This window comes from Columba livia, chromosome 1, assembly GCF_036013475.1.
Source record: "Columba livia isolate bColLiv1 breed racing homer chromosome 1, bColLiv1.pat.W.v2, whole genome shotgun sequence".
NCBI lineage: Eukaryota > Metazoa > Chordata > Aves > Columbiformes > Columbidae > Columba > Columba livia.
This window is the reverse complement of record NC_088602.1, coordinates 86,875,247-86,886,241: the sequence shown is the minus strand read 5'-3', so window position 1 is coordinate 86,886,241 and position 10,995 is coordinate 86,875,247. Positions and strand designations below refer to the sequence as shown.

The following is a 10,995-nucleotide window of genomic DNA, read 5'->3' as shown; positions in this document are numbered from 1 at the left end:
TTTTCCCTTGTGTGCAACACACAAATGTAACATACAAATGTAACATACAAACACCAGAGGTTTGTTTCAATCTAAAAGTGAATGCAAGGAACAACTGTTTCTGATATAAAACCATAAGAATGTTGAAATGTAACACATGAGAATTAACTATAGCCAAGACAGACTGTGCACAGCGTCATGTTGTTTTATTGCAGACTTGATTCTGGTCACAAAGGTTATTCTGAAGGAAACTGGTGGAGCTATGTAATGAGCAAAACAGGTTAACAGGTTTATAGTAAGTAATAGGAAGAAGAGTGGTATTCCCTCTCTTTCCACAACCCCACCTCATGAAGTGAATTTTGGACTGGTGACAACCAAAATGGAAAACAAAGACCTTCTCCCGCTAGCTGTGTTGGAGACTCTGTTTAACATCACAGTCAGAAAAATAAGAGTACTTTTACAGTTGTGGCTGGGTCTTGAAAGGTATACATTCTTAGATGCTTCAACTAATACATTCTTCTAACCAATTCAGTATATTTTATTTGATGAACTTGAGAGCTAGCTATTTGTTCTTTGAGATATATATTATTTTCACCCACAAACAATTAAAAAAAAACAGAAAAAACACCCACAATGTTAATAAAATGACAATAGGCTAAACAATCTACTAAATACCAGTTTTGCCCTTCATAATTTTTAAGAACAAACCAAGCAAGTTTTTTAGCCTCAGAACACACATATTCATAGCAGTCTTAAGCATTGCCAATTTAGCTTCCAGTTACCTCATTTCTTGGAGACAATTTGAACAGCCAGCAGGAAACACCCTGAAATACCCCAAGCTCAAACAAAGGAAAAAATCTAACTAAATAAACTATTGACGAAAGATGAATTAAATTGGCAAATTGGAAATGACAAGAGAGGAAGTAATCATTAAACCTTCTGTTCTCCTGGATGTATGTAAAACCAAAATTCAGATCCCAAACTGGTTTCTGCCCTTCAACACATAGTATTATTTTTCCTTTCAGTTTGCATACCTACCTTATACTTTTCTTTTAAGCATACAACTACATGAGAGGAATTCATGGTGTCATCCATTTCCATTGTAATATATTGATTGACTAGGCAGAATACAGAGCTACCTACACAGAGATGTTTGTTTTCCTTTCTCCATATTTTTTATTTTCCAGAATGTTACAAGAAAGTAACAACTGGCAGATGGCAGAAAACTCCCAAACACTCTGAAAAGAAGAAGAAGAAATATTCTTCATTAATAGGTTGATTTGTGAGTGGGATCCACACTGCTTTTTTTGCATGAGACACAAAGAGAAAGCACAAACTGCACATATACCCTGCTGCTTTGCATAAGATGAGCACAAACAGGATGAAGTCTAATTTCATACATTATTGTAAATGCTGCACATATTGCTTTCTTTTTTCGTTGGTTTTCTTTTTTTTTCAGTGGCAAATGTGAAACAGCAGACCTGGATCCTCAATTATTTAATATTCTCAAGCTGGGTTATATTTCATTAAAAATTAAGCAAGCAGAAGCAAGTTTCATGAAAATTACTGATGTTTGCTAACAGGTAGATGGTGCACATATTGAAAATGTTAACAAATATTTGAAAGAATATTCAAAACAAAACGTCATATTTTCAGCAATAATGTGTTCTACTCTAAGTTCATTCCTACATAGGTTATACTTGATAATCCTCCATAGACTAAGAAAACATTTAAACAAGAGAAAAGAAATTGAAACAAAGCAGGATAGGTTCATTAACAGTTATTAAAAGAAGACACCCACAAGTATGCCTGACAGTTTTATGATGTTTTCAGTTTGTAAAGAAAGTAAAAACAAAGTCAACCAGCATATGTCTAGGCATTAATATATTGTATATGCAGGGAATTACATTAATTCAAAATTCAAGACTGGTCATATGTCACTTTAACACATCTATATCATGAATGGAAAAATGTCATATCACCAATGACAACACACTGGTTAGACTAGGACACTAATCTTACTCATGTTTAACCCATTAATAACAACATTTATTTCCCACATTAAAAAAAAAAAGAGAGAAGAAAAAAAAAGGAAAAAGAAAACAATAAAAAACAAAATAACCCCAACATTCTACTGTGTTTAATTTATTTTAAATATAGAGGTTTTTTTCTCATTTCAGAGTTATTTAAAAGTATGTATTCAATTTTGGTGTTATCTATTTTATATAAACAGTTAGGAAAACAGAAGAAAATAAAAGAAAATGAAAGAGAAGGCAATGGGAAAAAGGTGAAAGAAGATATCAAGAAAAAAAATAATTAACAGCTGTAATAATCTGAACATAAATTTCAGATATACTTGTACTTCTCTTTATGGCTTCTGTGGCAACAAAGAGTTTTTTTTTTCAAATGCAGTTTCTCCACTTCTTGTGATATTAATCAATTTATTTCATTTTTCCTGATATCAGAATTATTAACTTAGCCACTACAAAACCATGTGATAGTTTCCCTAGTAATGTAGCTGAGACATTGAGTGTGATTTGAGAACTGGATTCTCTTTGTTATTCTTCATCCAGAGAGTTTTACACCATGAGGATAAACCTTATAATGGCAGAAGATTCAGCATCTCTTGAAGTATTTGCCACACTTCAGCCTAAGCTACACCATTTTGGCTCTTAAAAATAGTCATCACAAGGTCTTCAGGGACGTAGAAACAGGCAACTAATATGGAAATAAAGGCTCTTGTTCAGGTGCCTGTACTGATGTTAGTCTCTGCAGTGCTGCCAGAGGACAGGACAACCTGAACAGGGAGGCACTGCCTCCATACTTCGCCTAGGAGCACTTCCAATCTGTCATACAAAGCAATTTCCTTGGTTGCATTTTCAATTTTGTTTCCAGCTCTCTGACAAAAAGTACTTTTTCACTTGCTTTCTCTCCTAAGTCCACATCTTACCACTACTCTTCACTTTTGATGCAGGACATCTCAATTAGAATAAAAGCATTTCTGTCTATTAAAGCAAAATAGTATGTACCGGTCTATGTTATTATCACTTTATGCCTTGCATGCTTCTATCTTGCTTTTTCTCTAATATAAATCGAATCATGGAATTTATATAAGTTCAAATATAAACTCAAGCTTGGGGGGAAAAAAATGAGTTCTCTAGGGTAATCCAACAACAAACACCATCTGTTGTTCTTTGAAGCTGAGAATGATGAAATATATTCCTTAAATTTCATAACTGTACAGTGTCCATGGATAATTATATAAAGAAAATCTCACATGATATTTGATACATTATAGGAATACTTTAAGAATATCACTAGTACCAAAGGAAAAACAGAAAAATAAATATCTCTCATTGATGCCAAATTTTCAAAAACGTCTTAATCTTATGAGAAATACCCTTTTAATTTGAAGCAGCTGTTACTTTAGTATCTTTCTATGTCTAACTTTTCTTTTTTAAGCCGTTATTTTAAAAAAGACCAAAACCCCTGTATTTTTCTGAATGTATTTTTATGTCCAAGTCCCCTATCAGTACGAGATAAACTTCCACACAGGTATACCCCTGGCACAGAATCATAGAATAATTTTGGTTGGAAGAGACCCTCAAGGTCATTTGGTCCATCCATATCCTAACTCCAGCACTAAACCATGTCCCTAAGAACCTCATCTAAACACCTTTCAAACACCTCCAGGGATGGTGACTCCACCATTTTCCTGGGCAGCCTGTTCCAGTGCTTCACAACCCTTTCTGTGAAGAATTTTTGCCTAATATCCAATCTGAACCTTGCCTGGTGCAATTTGAGGCCATTTCCTCTTGTCCTGTCACTTGCTACTTGGGAAAAGAGACCAACACCCTCCATGCCTCAACCACCTTCCAGGTAGTTGTAGGCAGCGATAAGGTCTCCCCTCAGCTTCCTTTTCTCCGGGTTAAACAGCCCTGGTTCTCTCAGCTGCTCCTCATCAGACTTGTGCTCCAGGTCCCCCACAAGCTTTTCAGAGCAAAGATATGCATTTTTATATCACAGGTTTCATGTTTTGGCACTTGTCTGTGAACATTCAAAGCATATGCCTATCATACTTGTTTAAATTTTTCAGATTGCAAGCACTTCCATTAGAATGATTATTTTTTTCAAATCCATGAGGGAAGGCTAGGAGACAACAATGCATATTTCAGCTCCAAAACCTGAGATTAAAGTTCTTTTTACATTTAAATATAAAAGGCAAAGTTTTTTTATTCAAATATTGACTCAATTGCATGGCCATAACATTGGTGCATTATATACAATTAATCTACTTGTCTATACCAATTAAGACCAACTAAAACTATACCAATTAACTTAAGTTGCAGACTCATAGAGTCACAAACTGGTTGAGGTTGGAAGGGACTTCTGGAGGTCATCTGGTTCAACCCTCACACTCAGGCAGGGCCCCCTAGAGCCAGTTGCCCAAGACTGTATCTAGATGGCTTTTGAGTATGACCAAAGATGAGGAATATACAACCTCCCTGAGCAACCTGTTCCAGTGCTCAGTCACCCTCATGATAAAAAAGCGTTCCCTGATATTCTTACAGAGTGTCCTGTGTTTCTTTTTGTGCCTGTTCCCTCTTGTTCTGCCACTGGGAGCCACTGAAAAGAGCCTGGTTACATCCACTTTGTACCCTTCCGTTCAGGTATTTATATATAATACATTAATGAGATCCACCCTGATGCTTCTCTTCCCCAGGTTGAACAGTCCCAACTCTCTCACCCTTTCCTCATACAGGAGATGGTGTAGTAACAATCTTCCAGGCTTTCAAAACATCAAGATGACTAGAGCCTGTGAAGGTGAAGCTTCCACTTGTCTGACAAAAGCATCAGCTGCTTCTTCCTGATCAGGGACCCTCTAGCAGACACCTACCACAGTCTCACCCACATTGGTCTGCCCTCTCAGCCTGACCCATCAGCTCTCAGCTGGCTCATCGCCCCTCCCAAGGCAGAGCTCCCTGCTGCTTTTTCATAAAACAAAGTTTTCCCTCCTCACCTCCCTGTCCTATCCTCCTTAAAGAGCCTGTACCCATCCATGGCAGCACTCCAGTTGTGTGAGCTATCCCACCACATTGCTGCCATGCATATGAGATGGTGACCCTGCAGCTGCACATGCACCTCTAATTCCTCTTGTTTGTTCTCCATGCTCCATCTGTGAGTGTACAGGCACTTCAGAGAGGCACCCAACTGCACCAGTTTCTCAGTAAAGGCACAAGAGCTTCCCCCATCATGCTGTCCCCTCCACATTTATTTCTGTGCATATGCTTGAAGTGGGCGTCTTTCAGACCTGTTTTGCTGATCATGAGATCCCTTCTGTTCACACCCCACACACTTATCAACTCAGTCCATGACTTCCTCATTTGATCATTAGTCATCCTATGCCTCCCCACATGGCTCCCAATTTAAAACTCTCCTCAAGAGGCTGGCCACCTTGCTGGTAAAGATGCTTTTTGCCCCACTTGGCCAGGTGGATCCCATCTCTTTGAAATAGTCCTCCATCCTCAGAAGGTCCCATGCTTATAAAATCCAGAACCTTGTTGCTGACACAAGGTATGCAACCAACTGTTAACACACAGGGTCTGTCCACTCCTCCTCAAATCCCTCTGCCTCACTGGCAGAATTGGAGAGACACCACCTGGCACCTACATCCTCTCCCCAAGAGCCATACAGTCATGCTTGACATATTGTGGGTCTCTCCTGGCTGTACTGCTGATGCCCATGTGGGAGAGCAGTGGGAGCAACTATCTGAGGGCCAAACAAGCTTCAGCAGCCTCTCCATTATGTCCTTTCTGAGCCCCTGGCAAGCAGCAAAACTTCCTGGAGAACAAGCTGGGTCCACAGACAGCAATCTCCATCCCCCACAGCAGGAAGTCTCCCACTGCTGTCTCTTGCTTCCTCTTCATGGTGTAGTTGTGGGGCTCTGGCCTAATCAGCTGAGGTGGTACCTACCATTTAGTCAAACCTATAGCAGATGTATGTATTTAATGTGAACTGACATTCTGGTCATAAGACAGAGACAAATCTTTGTCAGTCGACCGGGGAGGATGCAACCAGCTACGTGTCAAACCTTCAAGAAAGACAACTAAAACTCATGTTAGCAATGCATCCTAATGACTTTCAATGTCTATAGGACCCTTGGAGAGATTATAAGAAGAAATTGGTTGTAGTTTGGAGGGTTGATCTGTATGCAAGTTCCAGACTTTAGATTAAGTCGCACAGCATAAGAAAATCTTTTTTGTATATATAGTTGTATATAGTGTTTGATAGTTAAGCTACAATACCTTTGCAAAATATTTTCTATATCAGTTTAGAAACAAAATGTCTACATTGCAGATAAACTAATAAGATCTTAAACAACAGTTATCTTCACATTTCTGTTAGACTTACAAGTCTTTGACAGCATATTACACCCTGTTTGTAAACAGCAGTAGCTTCTAGAAACATTCCAGCATCAAATAGGCCATAATAACAGAGTAATATGTATACTCAAAGGTGGCAAAGTAGCACACTTACCCAGGAAGATCAGTCTTGTGTAAAGTCATAGTGGATCTAGTGTTGTGTGCTCTGTAAATTCTTTGGAACACAAGTATCTTGTTTCCCAGATGAAAGAGAAATATTTCACAGTCACTTTTTCAACCTACAGAAAAGTACACATAAAAAGTAATAAAATCTTTTACTACCAGAAGCGAATGATGTTAGGGTTAAATAACTGTTGTCTACCCAACATGTTATCTAAAAAAAACCTCCTGGTTTTATTGCAAATGATAGAACAAAAGAGTTCAGCTTTCTGCACACATTATGCTTTATCTTGCAAAAGAAAAAGGGAATTTGCATTTAGGACCTGGCACATCTTCAGTACAGGGAGATCACTGACTTTTCCCGTCTCTGTGGAACAACATCAATAAAAGATTGGCCACAGTACTATTATCTCCACACTGGCTATGAGGAGCACCACTTATGGGTGTCAAGCAGTGACAGTTTTGGTCAAAGCAGTGGAGTTCCCACTCCACACATTGTCAGAACCGCTCTGAATGAGTGAGTCTCTCAGCTCATGGAAGCTCCTTAGGTCAAAGCTCTGACAGTAACTCCTATGTGAGGCCCACATTGCCCTGCATGCTTTGGAGAGGAGGACATGCCTGAGGGGAGCCTATTCTTCTTTCATGAGGGGCCAAGAGAGGCTCTCTTGTGCATTTTTCCACATATAAAAACTGACACAAATTGTGTGCATCAGGCTAAAAATTCAGCCCATTCTTCTGACTAGTAATCCTCCCCTTCCAAACCCAGAAAGCTTATTTTATCACAAAGAACTGTGAAAGGCTTAATTGGAGTCCTGATTTAACAATTCAACAGTATTGTTAGTTAAAAGTGGTGATACAGTGGTATAATCCGTGATGGAAGAATATAAAAAAATAAGTGATGCTAAAAAAAAAATAGAGTTATGCTTCTACATAGTACCAGAGATTGTAAACTACTTCTTATACTTCCTTAAGTAACAAGAAATTGAAAGGTAAGTGAAGTTAAGGTACTTACGTGACCTCCATTACCATAATGATACCTTTCAGAGGGACTGAGGTCAATAAAATGTACTCCTATCTTTGCCGGTCCACTGACAGCAATAATGAGCAGTTCCTGTGCTGCAGGCAGTATCACACATCACTCAGTTCATCTACCAGTTTCAATTTCTTATTTTCTAGTGGCGATCAGAAATAGGTACCACAAACCATAGATTAAGCAACACTTGAAGTCTGCACAGGGATTTTCATTGAATCCTTTGTGTACTCTGTCTGGCTCAGTGACTACCTACCCTTCCAGATGTAACAGCTGTGAGTGACTGAGGTAGACCTCAGCCCATAATAATATGAAGCCCAGCATGCATCCAACTGCTTCTCTGAAAGGACTGGATTTATTATCTCAAAAAGAAAATAAAGTATATGAATTGATTCCAGGTCACATGTGAATGGTTGAACTTGTAGAATTTTATGGAGTGAGACAAAGTCATAATCCCTTTGCTCTATATCCACCTAGTTGAAATCATAGTTCTATTTAGGAAACTCACTTTCTGAAATTAAATGCACCATATATACACTTTAGAGTGAAAGGTTGGTTTTGCTCTATTACTTTTTTTATTTTTTTATTTTTTTAAGGAGTCAACACAGAGCAGTAGATATTCCCAGATTCAAAGCACCTAAACTGGCATTCTGAAGCTATGTTAGGGAATATATTGCCTTAACTTATTTAATTATTTGGTATACTGCTTCTTATAGAACTTTAGAAACTTCTTATATAGAATTAACTTAGCATAAGTAAGTTTGCTTAGCATAACTTCTGCAAGCTGTGAATTTTAGAATTTTCTGAAAAAAAGGCCTCAACATCTTCAAGATATAACATAAGAGGAGCTGTATCCCTGGAAATAAGGAACAAAACACCACCTAAAAGAAGATGAGAAACAGAAGAATATTTTGTTTATTGTCAAGAACTTCTTTTTTTCCAGGTGCAGGTGCAAAATAGCAACTGAATGTCAAGACTTTGATTGGTGGTCCGCCTGATGAAAATGAAGAGATCCAGTGAAGAATGGGGAGACCCCAGACTCTAATTTTTCAATTGGCTTGGTGTGACAAGCAGGGGTTAGGTGTTTGGATTATAGGGGTATAATTGTTCAAGTTTGTTTTTTCACTGAGGGTACCTCTTCAGGAGTCATCCAGCTTGAGCTGCTCTATGATGTACCTTATGAAAAAATCATTTATTTAGGAAGAGTTTCTGGAATCCATCTCTGAGTCTCTGTTATGTGAAACCTAGGGGAAAGAAATTTCCTTAACAGCTAGATGATGTGAATATTGCCTAAATGTACTCTATTAATTCTTGCCACACAAGACTCCTAAGGAGCTAACACAGCATTTAACAATGCTAATGTTCTTGAAGGATGGAACAAGGGGTGTATTCTCTGGACTTGTGAACATTGTAAAGTTTTGCATATGTAGATGGAGCCATAAACAGGGAAAAAGAGGGGAAAAAATATGAAAGTAGGCAGAATAGCAGATGATAGAGTAGTTATGGATTTGAGTACAGGAAAGCAAACAAAATACAAATATCTTTGTATATATGAGTTATATGGTATATTTGGTGCCATGCATCTGTGATACTATACCATAGATCATTTGCATGAATTATCTTTTAAGAGATAATAGAAATGATTGTTGAAAGTTAACAACAAAAAGAAAAATAAATGAGGACAGGAACAGCAGAAGAGCATCTGCTATTAAATATTTAGAGTTGCTTTCAGAGTTGAATATTATCATTAATAAAGAAAATATATGTCTTATTCTATATTTAATTTATTGATATTTCCCTTACAAAGTCAAGAAGAGGTTTGGAAGGTCACAGATGTTTAAGATCTTATCTAGACAGAGATTTGATTTTTTATCAACTCGTTTTTTTTTGCTGTTGTTCCTTTTGTTTAAATTATAATACCCTGTGATCATATAGCACAATCTGTACTTTAGCTGTCCAGTTGGTGCAAATTCTCAAATGAGCTTTTAAAATGAATAAAATTCTTTCTATTTCAGTATGTGTAAGGTTCATGCATAACTTTTGTACTACGTTGGCAGTCTTCCAGCTTCTTTCCTGAATTGTCTGTATTACTCCAGTGTTTTATATTGTAACTCTTCTGCCTTGGACTTGACTGGACAAAGCTGATTGTGGATCATTTGCGTTTGCACCTTTCAAGAGACACATACCTCAAAAACATAAACACTGGGAAAAGTACAGTAGTCACTATAGCAGAAAAGCCTGTGGCAGCAAATCCAAAAAAATACTGTCAAGTCTCTAGACTGCACTCAATGTAGCAGAGGCAAGAATTTCAGACAGACTTAATAAAATGAGAAAAAAAAAAAAAAAAAGACCTCTCACAGCACTCCAGATAGTTGCACTATAGAGAGGAGCTGCATATAACATCCTTGTTCCAGAGATCATTACATTAGATCATTACAGTGAATTTAATTTCTGCAAGACAGCACTTATAGTAGGTGCTGGTATGGCCCAGTGTCTTAGGGAAATGTCCTGGGGTTGGCTGGGATAGATGGTCCTCTCTGCGGGCTCCAGGGGAATCTCTGCTCTGGCACCTGGAACTCCATCTCCCCCTCCTTTTTCACTGACCTTATTGTTTGTAGGGTTGCTTTTCTCACATTTTCTCACTCCTGTCTCACAGCTGCTGTGAGTAATTTTTTACCGCTTCTTAAATACGTTATCACAGAGGCACTAGCTGTGTCACTGATTGGCTCAGCTTTGGCCAGGGGTGGGTCCAACTTGTATCTGGCTAAAACTGTTTCTGTTGGACATGGAGGAAGCTCCTGCTGTCTTATCACAAGATCCACCCTTACAGCCCCTGCCCAAACCTTGCCATTTGGGCTTTCTCCCTATGTTTTCAACTTTCTCTAGCTACTTTTCTCCAGTATCAAACCCGAGTTTATTTTGTTGGTGGGGAGATAAATTAAACTAGTAAAAGACTCTAATACAAAAATTCCTCGCAACAAAATAGAATAAGAATAAAAATAAAACAATGTAAAAGTTACTATAGTTCACTATGTATTCTCAGAAATTCTTATTGTCTTTCTCATCTATTCTCATTCTTTGGTTCACTGCTATTCTCAAATAGAAAAGCATCAATACGTCAAGGTTTTCAGACAGTTGTCTGACTTAATAATAGTCTCTTAACATAAATAACTCATAAGAAACAGGACCGTCATTGCAGAAGTTTTGTGGTACACCTTGTGTGGTCATACAAAAAAAAGATTTCAGATACAGATTGGATCTATTTTTGTCTAACTGTCTAACTAAGGCCTAGTGACAGAGCCTGCATCCTTGAATCCAGTTCTGGTTTGCTTCAGGGTCCAACCCTGAAGGAGGGGGTGAACAAAGCATTTGCCACAGTTTATTGTTGCCCTGCAATCAAACGATGGCAGATTGATGTCTCATACTTCCTTATAAATCTTGGGA

At 37.9% G+C, this 10,995-nt stretch overlaps 1 long non-coding RNA gene across 1 annotated transcript in view; it reads right to left on the bottom strand.

Annotated features, from left to right (window-relative positions):
- Nucleotides 1-211: 211 nt before the first annotated feature.
- LOC110365303 (uncharacterized) overlaps nucleotides 212-10,995 on the bottom strand; it is a 45,076-nt gene continuing 34,292 nt past the window's right edge. Inside the window, exons 2-3 of the long non-coding RNA XR_010469858.1 lie at nucleotides 6,517-6,640; nucleotides 212-1,217 (exon numbers count right to left, since the gene is read on the bottom strand). This is a non-coding gene — a long non-coding RNA (uncharacterized LOC110365303). The remainder of the gene's footprint in view (nucleotides 1,218-6,516; nucleotides 6,641-10,995) is intronic.